Source organism: Hypomesus nipponensis, chromosome 19, assembly GCF_054491055.1.
Source record: "Hypomesus nipponensis isolate SF chromosome 19, ASM5449105v1, whole genome shotgun sequence".
Lineage (NCBI taxonomy): Eukaryota > Metazoa > Chordata > Actinopteri > Osmeriformes > Osmeridae > Hypomesus > Hypomesus nipponensis.
Genome location: NC_140379.1, coordinates 20,187,501 through 20,202,500, shown reverse-complemented (window position 1 = coordinate 20,202,500; position 15,000 = coordinate 20,187,501). Strand labels below are relative to the sequence as shown.

Genomic DNA, 15,000 nt, shown 5'->3' with positions numbered 1-15,000 from the left:
CCATACCAGCCTGGCAACGCCCGATCTTGTCTGATCTCGGAAGCTAAGCAGGGTTTGGGCCTGGTTAGTACTTGGATGGGAGACCGCCTGGGAATACCAGGTGCTGTATGCTCTTTTGCTCATTCACTTAGAAACTGAAATCTTGCAATATGCACAAGTAGTCCTTCATGAAAGGGGCTGGAAGCTGTTTTCATTTTGACACGAGAGAGAGAGAGAGAGAGACCACCTTGCATTGTCAATTGCTAAATCTGTATATGGATAAGTAGCCTATGGTTGTCAACTTATTTCGTACGGCCATACCAGCCTGGCAACGCCTGATCTCGTCTGATCTCGGAAGCTAAGCAGGGTCGGGGCTGCTTAGTACTTGGATGGGAGACCGCTTGGGAATACCAGGTGCTGTATGCTCTTTTGCTCATTCACTTAGAAACTGAAATCTTGCAATATGCACAAGTAGTCCTTCATGAAAGGGGCTGGAAGCTGTTTTCATTTTGACACGAGAGAGAGAGAGAGAGACCACCTTGCATTGTCAATTGCTAAATCTGTATATGGATAAGTAGCCTATGGTTGTCAACTTATTTCGTACGGCCATACCAGCCTGGCAACGCCCGATCTCGTCTGATCTCGGAAGCTAAGCAGGGTCGGGCCTGGTTAGTACTTGGATGGGAGACCGCCTGGGAATACCAGGTGCTGTATGCTCTTTTGCTCATTCACTTAGAAACTGACATCTTGCAATATGCACAAGTAGTCCTTCATGAAAGGGGCTGGAAGCTGTTTTCATTTTGACACGAGAGAGAGAGAGAGAGAGAGAGACACTACCTTGCATTGTCAATTGCTAAATCTGTATATGGATAAGTAGCCTATGGTTGTCAACTTATTTCGTACGGCCATACCAGCCTGGCAACGCCCGATCTCGTCTGATCTCGGAAGCTAAGCAGGGTCGGGTCTGGTTAGTACTTGGATGGGAGACCGCCTGGGAATACCAGGTGCTGTATGCTCTTTTGCTCATTCACTTAGAAACTGAAATCTTGCAATATGCACAAGTAGTCCTTCATGAAAGGGGCTGGAAGCTGTTTTCATTTTGACACGAGAGAGAGAGAGAGAGACCACCTTGCATTGTCAATTGCTAAATCTGTATATGGATAAGTAGCCTATGGTTGTCAACTTATTTTGTACGGCCATACCAGCCTGGCAACGCCCGATCTCGTCTGATCTCGGAAGCTAAGCAGGGTCGGGCCTGGTTAGTACTTGGATGGGAGACCGCCTGGGAATACCAGGTGCTGTATGCTCTTTTGCTCATTCACTTAGAAACTGAAATCTTGCAATATGCACAAGTAGTCCTTCATGAAAGGGGCTGGAAGCTGTTTTCATTTTGACACGAGAGAGAGAGAGAGACCACCTTGCATTGTCAATTGCTAAATCTGTATATGGATAAGTAGCCTATGGTTGTCAACTTATTTCGTACGGCCATACCAGCCTGGCAACGCCCGATCTCGTCTGATCTCGGAAGCTAAGCAGGGTCGGGCCTGGTTAGTACTTGGATGGGAGACCGCCTGGGAATACCAGGTGCTGTATGCTCTTTTGCTCATTCACTTAGAAACTGAAATCTTGCAATATGCACAAGTAGTCCTTCATGAAAGGGGCTGGAAGCTGTTTTCATTTTGACACGAGAGAGAGAGAGAGAGAGAGACCACCTTGCATTGTCAATTGCTAAATCTGTATATGGATAAGTAGCCTATGGTTGTCAACTTATTTCGTACGGCCATACCAGCCTGGCAACGCCCGATCTCGTCTGATCTCGGAAGCTAAGCAGGGTCGGGTCTGGTTAGTACTTGGATGGGAGACCGCCTGGGAATACCAGGTGCTGTATGCTCTTTTGCTCATTCACTTAGAAACTGAAATCTTGCAATATGCACAAGTAGTCCTTCATGAAAGGGGCTGGAAGCTGTTTTCATTTTGACACGAGAGAGAGAGAGAGAGAGAGAGAGAGAGACCACCTTGCATTGTCAATTGCTAAATCTGTATATGGATAAGTAGCCTATGGTTGTCAACTTATTTCGTACGGCCATACCAGCCTGGCAACGCCCGATCTCGTCTGATCTCGGAAGCTAAGCAGGGTCGGGCCTGGTTAGTACTTGGATGGGAGACCGCCTGGGAATACCAGGTGCTGTATGCTCTTTTGCTCATTCACTTAGAAACTGAAATCTTGCAATATGCACAAGTAGTCCTTCATGAAAGGGGCTGGAAGCTGTTTTCATTTTGACACGAGAGAGAGAGAGAGAGAGAGAGACCACCTTGCATTGTCAATTGCTAAATCTGTATATGGATAAGTAGCCTATGGTTGTCAACTTATTTCGTACGGCCATACCAGCCTGGCAACGCCCGATCTCGTCTGATCTCGGAAGCTAAGCAGGGTCGGGGCTGCTTAGTACTTGGATGGGAGACCGCCTGGGAATACCAGGTGCTGTATGCTCTTTTGCTCATTCACTTAGAAACTGAAATCTTGCAATATGCACAAGTAGTCCTTCATGAAAGGGGCTGGAAGCTGTTTTCATTTTGACACGAGAGAGAGAGAGAGACCACCTTGCATTGTCAATTGCTAAATCTGTATATGGATAAGTAGCCTATGGTTGTCAACTTATTTCGTACGGCCATACCAGCCTGGCAACGCCCGATCTCGTCTGATCTCGGAAGCTAAGCAGGGTCGGGCCTGGTTAGTACTTGGATGGGAGACCGCCTGGGAATACCAGGTGCTGTATGCTCTTTTGCTCATTCACTTTGAAACTGAAATCTTGCAATATGCACAAGTAGTCCTTCATGAAAGGGGCTGGAAGCTGTTTTAATTTTGACACGAGAGAGAGAGAGAGAGAGAGAGAGAGACCACCTTGCATTGTCAATTGCTAAATCTGTATATGGATAAGTAGCCTATGGTTGTCAACTTATTTCGTACGGCCATACCAGCCTGGCAACGCCCGATCTCGTCTGATCTCGGAAGCTAAGCAGGGTCGGGCCTGGTTAGTACTTGGATGGGAGACCGCCTGGGAATACCAGGTGCTGTATGCTCTTTTGCTCATTCACTTAGAAACTGAAATCTTGCAATATGCACAAGTAGTCCTTCATGAAAGGGGCTGGAAGCTGTTTTCATTTTGACACGAGAGAGAGAGAGAGAGAGAGAGAGAGACTACCTTGCATTGTCAATTGCTAAATCTGTATATGGATAAGTAGCCTATGGTTGTCAACTTATTTCGTACGGCCATACCAGCCTGGCAACGCCCGATCTCGTCTGATCTCGGAAGCTAAGCAGGGTCGGGCCTGGTTAGTACTTGGATGGGAGACCGCCTGGGAATACCAGGTGCTGTATGCTCTTTTGCTCATTCACTTAGAAACTGAAATCTTGCAATATGCACAAGTAGTCCTTCATGAAAGGGGCTGGAAGCTTTTTTCATTTTGACACGAGAGAGAGAGAGAGAGAGACCACCTTGCATTGTCAATTGCTAAATCTGTATATGGATAAGTAGCCTATGGTTGTCAACTTATTTCGTACGGCCATACCAGCCTGGCAACGCCCAATCTCGTCTGATCTTGGAAGCTAAGCAGGGTCGGGCCTGGTTAGTACTTGGATGGGAGACCGCTTGGGAATACCAGGTGCTGTATGCTCTTTTGCTCATTCACTTAGAAACTGAAATCTTGCAATATGCACAAGTAGTCCTTCATGAAAGGGGCTGGAAGCTGTTTTCATTTTGACACGAGAGAGAGAGAGAGAGACCACCTTGCATTGTCAATTGCTAAATCTGTATATGGATAAGTAGCCTATGGTTGTCAACTTATTTCGTACGGCCATACCAGCCTGGCAACGCCCGATCTCGTCTGATCTCGGAAGCTAAGCAGGGTCGGGCCTGGTTAGTACTTGGATGGGAGACCGCCTGGGAATACCAGGTGCTGTATGCTCTTTTGCTCATTCACTTAGAAACTGAAATCTTGCAATATGCACAAGTAGTCGTTCATGAAAGGGGCTGGAAGCTGTTTTCATTTTGACACGAGAGAGAGAGACCACCTTGCATTGTCAATTGCTAAATCTGTATATGGATAAGTAGCCTATGGTTGTCAACTTATTTCGTACGGCCATACCAGCCTGGCAACGCCCGATCTCGTCTGATCTCGGAAGCTAAGCAGGGTCGGGCCTGGTTAGTACTTGGATGGGAGACCGCCTGGGAATACCAGGTGCTGTATGCTCTTTTGCTCATTCACTTAGAAACTGAAATCTTGCAATATGCACAAGTAGTCCTTCATGAAAGGGGCTGGAAGCTGTTTTCATTTTGACACGAGAGAGAGAGAGAGAGAGAGAGAGAGACCACCTTGCATTGTCAATTGCTAAATCTGTATATGGATAAGTAGCCTATGGTTGTCAACTTATTTCGTACGGCCATACCAGCCTGGCAACGCCCGATCTCGTCTGATCTCGGAAGCTAAGCAGGGTCGGGCCTGGTTAGTACTTGGATGGGAGACCGCCTGGGAATACCAGGTGCTGTATGCTCTTTTGCTCATTCACTTAGAAACTGAAATCTTGCAATATGCACAAGTAATCCTTCATGAAAGGGGCTGGAAGCTGTTTTCATTTTGACACGAGAGAGAGAGAGAGAGAGAGAGACTACCTTGCATTGTCAATTGCTAAATCTGTATATGGATAAGTAGCCTATGGTTGTCAACTTATTTTGTACGGCCATACCAGCCTGGCAACGCCCGATCTCGTCTGATCTCGGAAGCTAAGCAGGGTCGGGCCTGGTTAGTACTTGGATTGGAGACCGCCTGGGTATACCAGGTGCTGTATGCTCTTTTGCTCATTCACTTAGAAACTGACATCTTGCAATATGCACAAGTAGTCCTTCATGAAAGGGGCTGGAAGCTGTTTTCATTTTGACACGAGAGAGAGAGAGAGACCACCTTGCATTGTCAATTGCTAAATCTGTATATGGATAAGTAGCCTATGGTTGTCAACTTATTTCGTACGGCCATACCAGCCTGGCAACGCCCGATCTCATCTGATCTCGGAAGCTAAGCAGGGTCGGGCCTGGTTAGTACTTGGATGGGAGACCGCCTGGGAATACCAGGTGCTGTATGCTCTTTTGCTCATTCACTTAGAAACTGAAATCTTGCAATATGCACAAGTAGTCCTTCATGAAAGGGGCTGGAAGCTGTTTTCATTTTGACACGAGAGAGAGAGAGAGACTACCTTGCATTGTCAATTGCTAAATCTGTATATGGATAAGTAGCCTATGGTTGTCAACTTATTTCGTACGGCCATACCAGCCTGGCAACGCCCAATCTCGTCTGATCTCGAAAGCTAAGCAGGGTCGGGTCTGGTTAGTACTTGTATGGGAGACCGCCTGGGTATACCAGGTGCTGTATGCTAATTTGCTCATTCACTTAGAAACTGAAATCTTGCAATATGCACAAGTAGTCCTTCATGAAAGGGGCTGGAAGCTGTTTTCATTTTGACACGAGAGAGAGAGAGAGAGACCACCTTGCATTGTCAATTGCCAAATCTGTATATGGATAAGTAGCCTATGGTTGTCAACTTATTTCGTACGGCCATACCAGCCTGGCAATGCCCGATCTCGTCTGATCTAGGAAGCTAAGCAGGGTCGGGCCTGGTTAGTACTTGGATGGGAGACCGCCTGGGAATACCAGGTGCTGTATGCTCTTTTGCTCATTCACTTAGAAACTGAAATCTTGCAATATGCACAAGTAGTCCTTCATGAAAGGGGCTGGAAGCTGTTTTCATTTTGACTTGAGAGAGAGACCACCTTGCATTGTCAATTGCTAAATCTGTATATGGATAAGTAGCCTATGGTTGTCAACTTATTTCGTATGGCCATACCAGCCTGGCAACGCCCGATCTCGTCTGATCTCGGAAGCTAAGCAGGGTCGGGCCTGGTTAGTACTTGGATGGGAGACCGCCTGGGAATACCAGGTGCTGTATGCTCTTTTGCTCATTCACTTAGAAACTGAAATCTTGCAATATGCACAAGTAGTCCTTCATGAAAGGGGCTGGAAGCTGTTTTCATTTTGACACGAGAGAGAGAGAGAGACCACCTTGCATTGTCAATTGCTAAATCTGTATATGGATAAGTAGCCTATGGTTGTCAACTTATTTCGTACGGCCATACCAGCCTGGCAACGCCCGATCTCGTCTGATCTCGGAAGCTAAGCAGGGTCGGGCCTGGTTAGTACTTGGATGGGAGACCGCCTGGGAATACCAGGTGCTGTATGCTCTTTTGCTCATTCACTTAGAAACTGAAATCTTGCAATATGCACAAGTAGTCCTTCATGAAAGGGGCTGGAAGCTGTTTTCATTTTGACACGAGAGAGAGAGAGAGAGACCACCTTGCATTGTCAATTGCTAAATCTGTATATGGATAAGTAGCCTATGGTTGTCAACTTATTTCGTACGGCCATACCAGCCTGGCAACGCCCGATCTCGTCTGATCTCGGAAGCTAAGCAGGGTCGGGCCTGGTTAGTACTTGGATGGGAGACCGCCTGGGAATACCAGGTGCTGTATGCTCTTTTGCTCATTCACTTAGAAACTGAAATCTTGCAATATGCACAAGTAGTCCTTCATGAAAGGGGCTGGAAGCTGTTTTCATTTTGACTTGAGAGAGAGACCACCTTGCATTGTCAATTGCTAAATCTGTATATGGATAAGTAGCCTATGGTTGTCAACTTATTTCGTATGGCCATACCAGCCTGGCAACGCCCGATCTCGTCTGATCTCGGAAGCTAAGCAGGGTCGGGCCTGGTTAGTACTTGGATGGGAGACCGCCTGGGAATACCAGGTGCTGTATGCTCTTTTGCTCATTCACTTAGAAACTGAAATCTTGCAATATGCACAAGTAGTCCTTCATGAAAGGGGCTGGAAGCTGTTTTCATTTTGACACGAGAGAGAGAGAGAGACCACCTTGCATTGTCAATTGCTAAATCTGTATATGGATAAGTAGCCTATGGTTGTCAACTTATTTCGTACGGCCATACCAGCCTGGCAACGCCCGATCTCGTCTGATCTCGGAAGCTAAGCAGGGTCGGGCCTGGTTAGTACTTGGATGGGAGACCGCCTGGGAATACCAGGTGCTGTATGCTCTTTTGCTCATTCACTTAGAAACTGAAATCTTGCAATATGCACAAGTAGTCCTTCATGAAAGGGGCTGGAAGCTGTTTTCATTTTGACACGAGAGAGAGAGAGAGAGACCACCTTGCATTGTCAATTGCTAAATCTGTATATGGATAAGTAGCCTATGGTTGTCAACTTATTTCGTACGGCCATACCAGCCTGGCAACGCCCGATCTCGTCTGATCTCGGAAGCTAAGCAGGGTCGGGCCTGGTTAGTACTTGGATGGGAGACCGCCTGGGAATACCAGGTGCTGTATGCTCTTTTGCTCATTCACTTAGAAACTGAAATCTTGCAATATGCACAAGTAGTCCTTCATGAAAGGGGCTGGAAGCTGTTTTCATTTTGACACGAGAGAGAGAGAGAGAGAGAGAGAGAGACTACCTTGCATTGTCAATTGCTAAATCTGTATATGGATAAGTAGCCTATGGTTGTCAACTTATTTCGTACGGCCATACCAGCCTGGCAACGCCCGATCTCGTCTGATCTCGGAAGCTAAGCAGGGTCGGGCCTGGTTAGTACTTGGATGGGAGACCGCCTGGGAATACCAGGTGCTGTATGCTCTTTTGCTCATTCACTTAGAAACTGAAATCTTGCAATATGCACAAGTAGTCCTTCATGAAAGGGGCTGGAAGCTGTTTTCATTTTGACACGAGAGAGAGAGAGAGAGAGAGAGACCACCTTGCATTGTCAATTGCTAAATCTGTATATGGATAAGTAGCCTATGGTTGTCAACTTATTTCGTACGGCCATACCAGCCTGGCAACGCCCGATCTCGTCTGATCTCGGAAGCTAAGCAGGGTCGGGCCTGGTTAGTACTTGGATGGGAGACCGCCTGGGAATACCAGGTGCTGTATGCTCTTTTGCTCATTCACTTAGAAACTGAAATCTTGCAATATGCACAAGTAGTCCTTCATGAAAGGGGCTGGAAGCTGTTTTCATTTTGACACGAGAGAGAGAGAGAGAGACCACCTTGCATTGTCAATTGCTAAATCTGTATATGGATAAGTAGCCTATGGTTGTCAACTTATTTCGTACGGCCATACCAGCCTGGCAACGCCCGATCTCGTCTGATCTCGGAAGCTAAGCAGGGTCGGGCCTGGTTAGTACTTGGATGGGAGACCGCCTGGGAATACCAGGTGCTGTATGCTCTTTTGCTCATTCACTTAGAAACTGAAATCTTGCAATATGCACAAGTAGTCCTTCATGAAAGGGGCTGGAAGCTGTTTTCATTTTGACACGAGAGAGAGAGAGAGAGAGAGAGAGAGAGAGAGACCACCTTGCATTGTCAATTGCTAAATCTGTATATGGATAAGTAGCCTATGGTTGTCAACTTATTTCGTACGGCCATACCAGCCTGGCAACGCCCGATCTCGTCTGATCTCGGAAGCTAAGCAGGGTCGGGCCTGGTTAGTACTTGGATGGGAGACCGCCTGGGAATACCAGGTGCTGTATGCTCTTTTGCTCATTCACTTAGAAACTGAAATCTTGCAATATGCACAAGTAATCCTTCATGAAAGGGGCTGGAAGCTGTTTTCATTTTGACACGAGAGAGAGAGAGAGAGAGAGAGACTACCTTGCATTGTCAATTGCTAAATCTGTATATGGATAAGTAGCCTATGGTTGTCAACTTATTTTGTACGGCCATACCAGCCTGGCAACGCCCGATCTCGTCTGATCTCGGAAGCTAAGCAGGGTCGGGCCTGGTTAGTACTTGGATTGGAGACCGCCTGGGTATACCAGGTGCTGTATGCTCTTTTGCTCATTCACTTAGAAACTGACATCTTGCAATATGCACAAGTAGTCCTTCATGAAAGGGGCTGGAAGCTGTTTTCATTTTGACACGAGAGAGAGAGAGAGACCACCTTGCATTGTCAATTGCTAAATCTGTATATGGATAAGTAGCCTATGGTTGTCAACTTATTTCGTACGGCCATACCAGCCTGGCAACGCCCGATCTCATCTGATCTCGGAAGCTAAGCAGGGTCGGGCCTGGTTAGTACTTGGATGGGAGACCGCCTGGGAATACCAGGTGCTGTATGCTCTTTTGCTCATTCACTTAGAAACTGAAATCTTGCAATATGCACAAGTAGTCCTTCATGAAAGGGGCTGGAAGCTGTTTTCATTTTGACACGAGAGAGAGAGAGAGACTACCTTGCATTGTCAATTGCTAAATCTGTATATGGATAAGTAGCCTATGGTTGTCAACTTATTTCGTACGGCCATACCAGCCTGGCAACGCCCAATCTCGTCTGATCTCGAAAGCTAAGCAGGGTCGGGTCTGGTTAGTACTTGTATGGGAGACCGCCTGGGTATACCAGGTGCTGTATGCTAATTTGCTCATTCACTTAGAAACTGAAATCTTGCAATATGCACAAGTAGTCCTTCATGAAAGGGGCTGGAAGCTGTTTTCATTTTGACACGAGAGAGAGAGAGAGAGACCACCTTGCATTGTCAATTGCCAAATCTGTATATGGATAAGTAGCCTATGGTTGTCAACTTATTTCGTACGGCCATACCAGCCTGGCAATGCCCGATCTCGTCTGATCTAGGAAGCTAAGCAGGGTCGGGCCTGGTTAGTACTTGGATGGGAGACCGCCTGGGAATACCAGGTGCTGTATGCTCTTTTGCTCATTCACTTAGAAACTGAAATCTTGCAATATGCACAAGTAGTCCTTCATGAAAGGGGCTGGAAGCTGTTTTCATTTTGACTTGAGAGAGAGACCACCTTGCATTGTCAATTGCTAAATCTGTATATGGATAAGTAGCCTATGGTTGTCAACTTATTTCGTATGGCCATACCAGCCTGGCAACGCCCGATCTCGTCTGATCTCGGAAGCTAAGCAGGGTCGGGCCTGGTTAGTACTTGGATGGGAGACCGCCTGGGAATACCAGGTGCTGTATGCTCTTTTGCTCATTCACTTAGAAACTGAAATCTTGCAATATGCACAAGTAGTCCTTCATGAAAGGGGCTGGAAGCTGTTTTCATTTTGACACGAGAGAGAGAGAGAGACCACCTTGCATTGTCAATTGCTAAATCTGTATATGGATAAGTAGCCTATGGTTGTCAACTTATTTCGTACGGCCATACCAGCCTGGCAACGCCCGATCTCGTCTGATCTCGGAAGCTAAGCAGGGTCGGGCCTGGTTAGTACTTGGATGGGAGACCGCCTGGGAATACCAGGTGCTGTATGCTCTTTTGCTCATTCACTTAGAAACTGAAATCTTGCAATATGCACAAGTAGTCCTTCATGAAAGGGGCTGGAAGCTGTTTTCATTTTGACACGAGAGAGAGAGAGAGAGACCACCTTGCATTGTCAATTGCTAAATCTGTATATGGATAAGTAGCCTATGGTTGTCAACTTATTTCGTACGGCCATACCAGCCTGGCAACGCCCGATCTCGTCTGATCTCGGAAGCTAAGCAGGGTCGGGCCTGGTTAGTACTTGGATGGGAGACCGCCTGGGAATACCAGGTGCTGTATGCTCTTTTGCTCATTCACTTAGAAACTGAAATCTTGCAATATGCACAAGTAGTCCTTCATGAAAGGGGCTGGAAGCTGTTTTCATTTTGACACGAGAGAGAGAGAGAGAGAGAGAGAGAGACTACCTTGCATTGTCAATTGCTAAATCTGTATATGGATAAGTAGCCTATGGTTGTCAACTTATTTCGTACGGCCATACCAGCCTGGCAACGCCCGATCTCGTCTGATCTCGGAAGCTAAGCAGGGTCGGGCCTGGTTAGTACTTGGATGGGAGACCGCCTGGGAATACCAGGTGCTGTATGCTCTTTTGCTCATTCACTTAGAAACTGAAATCTTGCAATATGCACAAGTAGTCCTTCATGAAAGGGGCTGGAAGCTGTTTTCATTTTGACACGAGAGAGAGAGAGAGAGAGAGACCACCTTGCATTGTCAATTGCTAAATCTGTATATGGATAAGTAGCCTATGGTTGTCAACTTATTTCGTACGGCCATACCAGCCTGGCAACGCCCGATCTCGTCTGATCTCGGAAGCTAAGCAGGGTCGGGCCTGGTTAGTACTTGGATGGGAGACCGCCTGGGAATACCAGGTGCTGTATGCTCTTTTGCTCATTCACTTAGAAACTGAAATCTTGCAATATGCACAAGTAGTCCTTCATGAAAGGGGCTGGAAGCTGTTTTCATTTTGACACGAGAGAGAGAGAGAGAGACCACCTTGCATTGTCAATTGCTAAATCTGTATATGGATAAGTAGCCTATGGTTGTCAACTTATTTCGTACGGCCATACCAGCCTGGCAACGCCCGATCTCGTCTGATCTCGGAAGCTAAGCAGGGTCGGGCCTGGTTAGTACTTGGATGGGAGACCGCCTGGGAATACCAGGTGCTGTATGCTCTTTTGCTCATTCACTTAGAAACTGAAATCTTGCAATATGCACAAGTAGTCCTTCATGAAAGGGGCTGGAAGCTGTTTTCATTTTGACACGAGAGAGAGAGAGAGAGAGAGAGAGAGAGACCACCTTGCATTGTCAATTGCTAAATCTGTATATGGATAAGTAGCCTATGGTTGTCAACTTATTTCGTACGGCCATACCAGCCTGGCAACGCCCGATCTCGTCTGATCTCGGAAGCTAAGCAGGGTCGGGCCTGGTTAGTACTTGGATGGGAGACCGCCTGGGAATACCAGGTGCTGTATGCTCTTTTGCTCATTCACTTAGAAACTGAAATCTTGCAATATGCACAAGTAATCCTTCATGAAAGGGGCTGGAAGCTGTTTTCATTTTGACACGAGAGAGAGAGAGAGAGAGAGAGACTACCTTGCATTGTCAATTGCTAAATCTGTATATGGATAAGTAGCCTATGGTTGTCAACTTATTTTGTACGGCCATACCAGCCTGGCAACGCCCGATCTCGTCTGATCTCGGAAGCTAAGCAGGGTCGGGCCTGGTTAGTACTTGGATTGGAGACCGCCTGGGTATACCAGGTGCTGTATGCTCTTTTGCTCATTCACTTAGAAACTGACATCTTGCAATATGCACAAGTAGTCCTTCATGAAAGGGGCTGGAAGCTGTTTTCATTTTGACACGAGAGAGAGAGAGAGACCACCTTGCATTGTCAATTGCTAAATCTGTATATGGATAAGTAGCCTATGGTTGTCAACTTATTTCGTACGGCCATACCAGCCTGGCAACGCCCGATCTCATCTGATCTCGGAAGCTAAGCAGGGTCGGGCCTGGTTAGTACTTGGATGGGAGACCGCCTGGGAATACCAGGTGCTGTATGCTCTTTTGCTCATTCACTTAGAAACTGAAATCTTGCAATATGCACAAGTAGTCCTTCATGAAAGGGGCTGGAAGCTGTTTTCATTTTGACACGAGAGAGAGAGAGAGACTACCTTGCATTGTCAATTGCTAAATCTGTATATGGATAAGTAGCCTATGGTTGTCAACTTATTTCGTACGGCCATACCAGCCTGGCAACGCCCAATCTCGTCTGATCTCGAAAGCTAAGCAGGGTCGGGTCTGGTTAGTACTTGTATGGGAGACCGCCTGGGTATACCAGGTGCTGTATGCTAATTTGCTCATTCACTTAGAAACTGAAATCTTGCAATATGCACAAGTAGTCCTTCATGAAAGGGGCTGGAAGCTGTTTTCATTTTGACACGAGAGAGAGAGAGAGAGAGAGAGAGACCACCTTGCATTGTCAATTGCCAAATCTGTATATGGATAAGTAGCCTATGGTTGTCAACTTATTTCGTACGGCCATACCAGCCTGGCAATGCCCGATCTCGTCTGATCTAGGAAGCTAAGCAGGGTCGGGCCTGGTTAGTACTTGGATGGGAGACCGCCTGGGAATACCAGGTGCTGTATGCTCTTTTGCTCATTCACTTAGAAACTGAAATCTTGCAATATGCACAAGTAGTCCTTCATGAAAGGGGCTGGAAGCTGTTTTCATTTTGACTTGAGAGAGAGACCACCTTGCATTGTCAATTGCTAAATCTGTATATGGATAAGTAGCCTATGGTTGTCAACTTATTTCGTATGGCCATACCAGCCTGGCAACGCCCGATCTCGTCTGATCTCGGAAGCTAAGCAGGGTCGGGCCTGGTTAGTACTTGGATGGGAGACCGCCTGGGAATACCAGGTGCTGTATGCTCTTTTGCTCATTCACTTAGAAACTGAAATCTTGCAATATGCACAAGTAGTCCTTCATGAAAGGGGCTGGAAGCTGTTTTCATTTTGACACGAGAGAGAGAGAGAGAGAGAGAGAGAGAGAGAGAGAGAGAGAGAGAGAGAGAGAGAGAGAGAGAGAGAGAGAGAGAGAGAGAGAGAGAGAGAGACTACCTTGCATTGTCAATTGCTAAATCTGTATATGGATAAGTAGCCTATGGTTGTCAACTTATTTCGTACGGCCATACCAGCCTGGCAACGCCCGATCTCGTCTGATCTCGGAAGCTAAGCAGGGTCGGGCCTGGTTAGTACTTGGATGGGAGACCGCCTGGGAATACCAGGTGCTGTATGCTCTTTTGCTCATTCACTTAGAAACTGAAATCTTGCAATATGCACAAGTAGTCCTTCATGAAAGGGGCTGGAAGCTGTTTTCATTTTGACACGAGAGAGAGAGAGAGAGAGAGAGACCACCTTGCATTGTCAATTGCTAAATCTGTATATGGATAAGTAGCCTATGGTTGTCAACTTATTTCGTACGGCCATACCAGCCTGGCAACGCCCAATCTCGTCTGATCTTGGAAGCTAAGCAGGGTCGGGCCTGGTTAGTACTTGGATGGGAGACCGCTTGGGAATACCAGGTGCTGTATGCTCTTTTGCTCATTCACTTAGAAACTGAAATCTTGCAATATGCACAAGTAGTCCTTCATGAAAGGGGCTGGAAGCTGTTTTCATTTTGACACGAGAGAGAGAGAGAGAGACCACCTTGCATTGTCAATTGCTAAATCTGTATATGGATAAGTAGCCTATGGTTGTCAACTTATTTCGTACGGCCATACCAGCCTGGCAACGCCCGATCTCGTCTGATCTCGGAAGCTAAGCAGGGTCGGGCCTGGTTAGTACTTGGATGGGAGACCGCCTGGGAATACCAGGTGCTGTATGCTCTTTTGCTCATTCACTTAGAAACTGAAATCTTGCAATATGCACAAGTAGTCCTTCATGAAAGGGGCTGGAAGCTGTTTTCATTTTGACACGAGAGAGAGAGAGAGAGACCACCTTGCATTGTCAATTGCTAAATCTGTATATGGATAAGTAGCCTATGGTTGTCAACTTATTTCGTACGGCCATACCAGCCTGGCAACGCCCGATCTCGTCTGATCTCGGAAGCTAAGCAGGGTCGGGCCTGGTTAGTACTTGGATGGGAGACCGCCTGGGAATACCAGGTGCTGTATGCTCTTTTGCTCATTCACTTAGAAACTGAAATCTTGCAATATGCACAAGTAGTCCTTCATGAAAGGGGCTGGAAGCTGTTTTCATTTTGACACGAGAGAGAGAGAGAGAGAGAGAGAGAGAGACCACCTTGCATTGTCAATTGCTAAATCTGTATATGGATAAGTAGCCTATGGTTGTCAACTTATTTCGTACGGCCATACCAGCCTGGCAACGCCCGATCTCGTCTGATCTCGGAAGCTAAGCAGGGTCGGGCCTGGTTAGTACTTGGATGGGAGACCGCCTGGGAATACCAGGTGCTGTATGCTCTTTTGCTCATTCACTTAGAAACTGAAATCTTGCAATATGCACAAGTAATCCTTCATGAAAGGGGCTGGAAGCTGTTTTCATTTTGACACGAGAGAGAGAGAGAGACCACCTTGCATTGTCAATTGCTAAATCTGTATATGGATAAGTAGCCTATG

General features: G+C 46.7%; 39 non-coding genes and 12 pseudogenes across 39 annotated transcripts; all 51 read left to right on the top strand.

Moving 5' to 3' along the window:
• Positions 1–112, top strand: part of LOC146249309 (5S ribosomal RNA) — a 120-nt pseudogene extending 8 nt beyond the window's left edge.
• Positions 113–286: 174 nt separating this feature from the next.
• LOC146249308 (5S ribosomal RNA) lies at positions 287–405 on the top strand (annotated as a pseudogene).
• A 172-nt stretch (positions 406–577) lies between these two features.
• On the top strand, positions 578–696 carry LOC146249307 (5S ribosomal RNA). The gene has a single exon (XR_014732671.1). It is a non-coding gene; the product is annotated as a 5S ribosomal RNA (ribosomal RNA).
• A 180-nt stretch (positions 697–876) lies between these two features.
• Positions 877–995, top strand: LOC146249306 (5S ribosomal RNA). Its single transcript, XR_014733808.1, has one exon. It is a non-coding gene; the product is annotated as a 5S ribosomal RNA (ribosomal RNA).
• Positions 996–1,167: 172 nt separating this feature from the next.
• LOC146249305 (5S ribosomal RNA) lies at positions 1,168–1,286 on the top strand. Its single transcript, XR_014733384.1, has one exon. It is a non-coding gene; the product is annotated as a 5S ribosomal RNA (ribosomal RNA).
• A 170-nt stretch (positions 1,287–1,456) lies between these two features.
• LOC146249304 (5S ribosomal RNA) lies at positions 1,457–1,575 on the top strand. The gene has a single exon (XR_014732669.1). It is a non-coding gene; the product is annotated as a 5S ribosomal RNA (ribosomal RNA).
• Positions 1,576–1,751: 176 nt separating this feature from the next.
• LOC146249303 (5S ribosomal RNA) lies at positions 1,752–1,870 on the top strand. The gene has a single exon (XR_014733807.1). It is a non-coding gene; the product is annotated as a 5S ribosomal RNA (ribosomal RNA).
• A 184-nt stretch (positions 1,871–2,054) lies between these two features.
• LOC146249302 (5S ribosomal RNA) lies at positions 2,055–2,173 on the top strand. The gene has a single exon (XR_014732668.1). It is a non-coding gene; the product is annotated as a 5S ribosomal RNA (ribosomal RNA).
• Positions 2,174–2,351: 178 nt separating this feature from the next.
• Positions 2,352–2,470, top strand: LOC146249301 (5S ribosomal RNA; annotated as a pseudogene).
• Positions 2,471–2,640: 170 nt separating this feature from the next.
• On the top strand, positions 2,641–2,759 carry LOC146249300 (5S ribosomal RNA). Its single transcript, XR_014732667.1, has one exon. It is a non-coding gene; the product is annotated as a 5S ribosomal RNA (ribosomal RNA).
• Positions 2,760–2,941: 182 nt separating this feature from the next.
• Positions 2,942–3,060, top strand: LOC146249299 (5S ribosomal RNA). Its single transcript, XR_014732666.1, has one exon. It is a non-coding gene; the product is annotated as a 5S ribosomal RNA (ribosomal RNA).
• Positions 3,061–3,242: 182 nt separating this feature from the next.
• On the top strand, positions 3,243–3,361 carry LOC146249298 (5S ribosomal RNA). Its single transcript, XR_014732665.1, has one exon. It is a non-coding gene; the product is annotated as a 5S ribosomal RNA (ribosomal RNA).
• Positions 3,362–3,535: 174 nt separating this feature from the next.
• Positions 3,536–3,654, top strand: LOC146249297 (5S ribosomal RNA). Its single transcript, XR_014733545.1, has one exon. It is a non-coding gene; the product is annotated as a 5S ribosomal RNA (ribosomal RNA).
• Positions 3,655–3,826: 172 nt separating this feature from the next.
• LOC146249296 (5S ribosomal RNA) lies at positions 3,827–3,945 on the top strand. The gene has a single exon (XR_014732664.1). It is a non-coding gene; the product is annotated as a 5S ribosomal RNA (ribosomal RNA).
• A 166-nt stretch (positions 3,946–4,111) lies between these two features.
• On the top strand, positions 4,112–4,230 carry LOC146249295 (5S ribosomal RNA). The gene has a single exon (XR_014732663.1). It is a non-coding gene; the product is annotated as a 5S ribosomal RNA (ribosomal RNA).
• Positions 4,231–4,412: 182 nt separating this feature from the next.
• On the top strand, positions 4,413–4,531 carry LOC146249294 (5S ribosomal RNA). The gene has a single exon (XR_014732662.1). It is a non-coding gene; the product is annotated as a 5S ribosomal RNA (ribosomal RNA).
• Positions 4,532–4,709: 178 nt separating this feature from the next.
• LOC146249293 (5S ribosomal RNA) lies at positions 4,710–4,828 on the top strand (annotated as a pseudogene).
• A 170-nt stretch (positions 4,829–4,998) lies between these two features.
• LOC146249292 (5S ribosomal RNA) lies at positions 4,999–5,117 on the top strand. The gene has a single exon (XR_014732870.1). It is a non-coding gene; the product is annotated as a 5S ribosomal RNA (ribosomal RNA).
• Positions 5,118–5,287: 170 nt separating this feature from the next.
• Positions 5,288–5,406, top strand: LOC146249291 (5S ribosomal RNA; annotated as a pseudogene).
• Positions 5,407–5,578: 172 nt separating this feature from the next.
• Positions 5,579–5,697, top strand: LOC146249290 (5S ribosomal RNA; annotated as a pseudogene).
• Positions 5,698–5,861: 164 nt separating this feature from the next.
• LOC146249289 (5S ribosomal RNA) lies at positions 5,862–5,980 on the top strand. Its single transcript, XR_014733174.1, has one exon. It is a non-coding gene; the product is annotated as a 5S ribosomal RNA (ribosomal RNA).
• A 170-nt stretch (positions 5,981–6,150) lies between these two features.
• Positions 6,151–6,269, top strand: LOC146249288 (5S ribosomal RNA). Its single transcript, XR_014732661.1, has one exon. It is a non-coding gene; the product is annotated as a 5S ribosomal RNA (ribosomal RNA).
• Positions 6,270–6,441: 172 nt separating this feature from the next.
• Positions 6,442–6,560, top strand: LOC146249287 (5S ribosomal RNA). Its single transcript, XR_014732660.1, has one exon. It is a non-coding gene; the product is annotated as a 5S ribosomal RNA (ribosomal RNA).
• Positions 6,561–6,724: 164 nt separating this feature from the next.
• LOC146249286 (5S ribosomal RNA) lies at positions 6,725–6,843 on the top strand. The gene has a single exon (XR_014733173.1). It is a non-coding gene; the product is annotated as a 5S ribosomal RNA (ribosomal RNA).
• Positions 6,844–7,013: 170 nt separating this feature from the next.
• On the top strand, positions 7,014–7,132 carry LOC146249285 (5S ribosomal RNA). Its single transcript, XR_014732658.1, has one exon. It is a non-coding gene; the product is annotated as a 5S ribosomal RNA (ribosomal RNA).
• A 172-nt stretch (positions 7,133–7,304) lies between these two features.
• On the top strand, positions 7,305–7,423 carry LOC146249284 (5S ribosomal RNA). The gene has a single exon (XR_014732657.1). It is a non-coding gene; the product is annotated as a 5S ribosomal RNA (ribosomal RNA).
• A 182-nt stretch (positions 7,424–7,605) lies between these two features.
• Positions 7,606–7,724, top strand: LOC146249283 (5S ribosomal RNA). The gene has a single exon (XR_014732656.1). It is a non-coding gene; the product is annotated as a 5S ribosomal RNA (ribosomal RNA).
• Positions 7,725–7,902: 178 nt separating this feature from the next.
• LOC146249282 (5S ribosomal RNA) lies at positions 7,903–8,021 on the top strand. The gene has a single exon (XR_014732655.1). It is a non-coding gene; the product is annotated as a 5S ribosomal RNA (ribosomal RNA).
• A 172-nt stretch (positions 8,022–8,193) lies between these two features.
• LOC146249281 (5S ribosomal RNA) lies at positions 8,194–8,312 on the top strand. Its single transcript, XR_014732654.1, has one exon. It is a non-coding gene; the product is annotated as a 5S ribosomal RNA (ribosomal RNA).
• Positions 8,313–8,500: 188 nt separating this feature from the next.
• On the top strand, positions 8,501–8,619 carry LOC146249280 (5S ribosomal RNA). Its single transcript, XR_014732653.1, has one exon. It is a non-coding gene; the product is annotated as a 5S ribosomal RNA (ribosomal RNA).
• Positions 8,620–8,797: 178 nt separating this feature from the next.
• LOC146249279 (5S ribosomal RNA) lies at positions 8,798–8,916 on the top strand (annotated as a pseudogene).
• Positions 8,917–9,086: 170 nt separating this feature from the next.
• On the top strand, positions 9,087–9,205 carry LOC146249278 (5S ribosomal RNA). Its single transcript, XR_014732859.1, has one exon. It is a non-coding gene; the product is annotated as a 5S ribosomal RNA (ribosomal RNA).
• Positions 9,206–9,375: 170 nt separating this feature from the next.
• Positions 9,376–9,494, top strand: LOC146249277 (5S ribosomal RNA; annotated as a pseudogene).
• A 172-nt stretch (positions 9,495–9,666) lies between these two features.
• LOC146249276 (5S ribosomal RNA) lies at positions 9,667–9,785 on the top strand (annotated as a pseudogene).
• A 164-nt stretch (positions 9,786–9,949) lies between these two features.
• Positions 9,950–10,068, top strand: LOC146249275 (5S ribosomal RNA). The gene has a single exon (XR_014733172.1). It is a non-coding gene; the product is annotated as a 5S ribosomal RNA (ribosomal RNA).
• A 170-nt stretch (positions 10,069–10,238) lies between these two features.
• Positions 10,239–10,357, top strand: LOC146249274 (5S ribosomal RNA). Its single transcript, XR_014732652.1, has one exon. It is a non-coding gene; the product is annotated as a 5S ribosomal RNA (ribosomal RNA).
• Positions 10,358–10,529: 172 nt separating this feature from the next.
• On the top strand, positions 10,530–10,648 carry LOC146249273 (5S ribosomal RNA). Its single transcript, XR_014732651.1, has one exon. It is a non-coding gene; the product is annotated as a 5S ribosomal RNA (ribosomal RNA).
• Positions 10,649–10,830: 182 nt separating this feature from the next.
• LOC146249272 (5S ribosomal RNA) lies at positions 10,831–10,949 on the top strand. Its single transcript, XR_014732650.1, has one exon. It is a non-coding gene; the product is annotated as a 5S ribosomal RNA (ribosomal RNA).
• A 176-nt stretch (positions 10,950–11,125) lies between these two features.
• On the top strand, positions 11,126–11,244 carry LOC146249271 (5S ribosomal RNA). The gene has a single exon (XR_014732649.1). It is a non-coding gene; the product is annotated as a 5S ribosomal RNA (ribosomal RNA).
• A 172-nt stretch (positions 11,245–11,416) lies between these two features.
• On the top strand, positions 11,417–11,535 carry LOC146249270 (5S ribosomal RNA). Its single transcript, XR_014732647.1, has one exon. It is a non-coding gene; the product is annotated as a 5S ribosomal RNA (ribosomal RNA).
• Positions 11,536–11,719: 184 nt separating this feature from the next.
• On the top strand, positions 11,720–11,838 carry LOC146249269 (5S ribosomal RNA). Its single transcript, XR_014732646.1, has one exon. It is a non-coding gene; the product is annotated as a 5S ribosomal RNA (ribosomal RNA).
• Positions 11,839–12,016: 178 nt separating this feature from the next.
• LOC146249268 (5S ribosomal RNA) lies at positions 12,017–12,135 on the top strand (annotated as a pseudogene).
• Positions 12,136–12,305: 170 nt separating this feature from the next.
• On the top strand, positions 12,306–12,424 carry LOC146249267 (5S ribosomal RNA). Its single transcript, XR_014732848.1, has one exon. It is a non-coding gene; the product is annotated as a 5S ribosomal RNA (ribosomal RNA).
• A 170-nt stretch (positions 12,425–12,594) lies between these two features.
• Positions 12,595–12,713, top strand: LOC146249266 (5S ribosomal RNA; annotated as a pseudogene).
• A 180-nt stretch (positions 12,714–12,893) lies between these two features.
• On the top strand, positions 12,894–13,012 carry LOC146249265 (5S ribosomal RNA; annotated as a pseudogene).
• Positions 13,013–13,176: 164 nt separating this feature from the next.
• LOC146249264 (5S ribosomal RNA) lies at positions 13,177–13,295 on the top strand. Its single transcript, XR_014733171.1, has one exon. It is a non-coding gene; the product is annotated as a 5S ribosomal RNA (ribosomal RNA).
• A 248-nt stretch (positions 13,296–13,543) lies between these two features.
• Positions 13,544–13,662, top strand: LOC146249263 (5S ribosomal RNA). The gene has a single exon (XR_014732645.1). It is a non-coding gene; the product is annotated as a 5S ribosomal RNA (ribosomal RNA).
• Positions 13,663–13,840: 178 nt separating this feature from the next.
• LOC146249262 (5S ribosomal RNA) lies at positions 13,841–13,959 on the top strand. Its single transcript, XR_014733544.1, has one exon. It is a non-coding gene; the product is annotated as a 5S ribosomal RNA (ribosomal RNA).
• Positions 13,960–14,131: 172 nt separating this feature from the next.
• LOC146249261 (5S ribosomal RNA) lies at positions 14,132–14,250 on the top strand. Its single transcript, XR_014732644.1, has one exon. It is a non-coding gene; the product is annotated as a 5S ribosomal RNA (ribosomal RNA).
• Positions 14,251–14,422: 172 nt separating this feature from the next.
• Positions 14,423–14,541, top strand: LOC146249260 (5S ribosomal RNA). The gene has a single exon (XR_014732643.1). It is a non-coding gene; the product is annotated as a 5S ribosomal RNA (ribosomal RNA).
• Positions 14,542–14,725: 184 nt separating this feature from the next.
• LOC146249259 (5S ribosomal RNA) lies at positions 14,726–14,844 on the top strand. The gene has a single exon (XR_014732642.1). It is a non-coding gene; the product is annotated as a 5S ribosomal RNA (ribosomal RNA).
• The last annotated feature ends 156 nt before the right edge of the window (positions 14,845–15,000 follow it).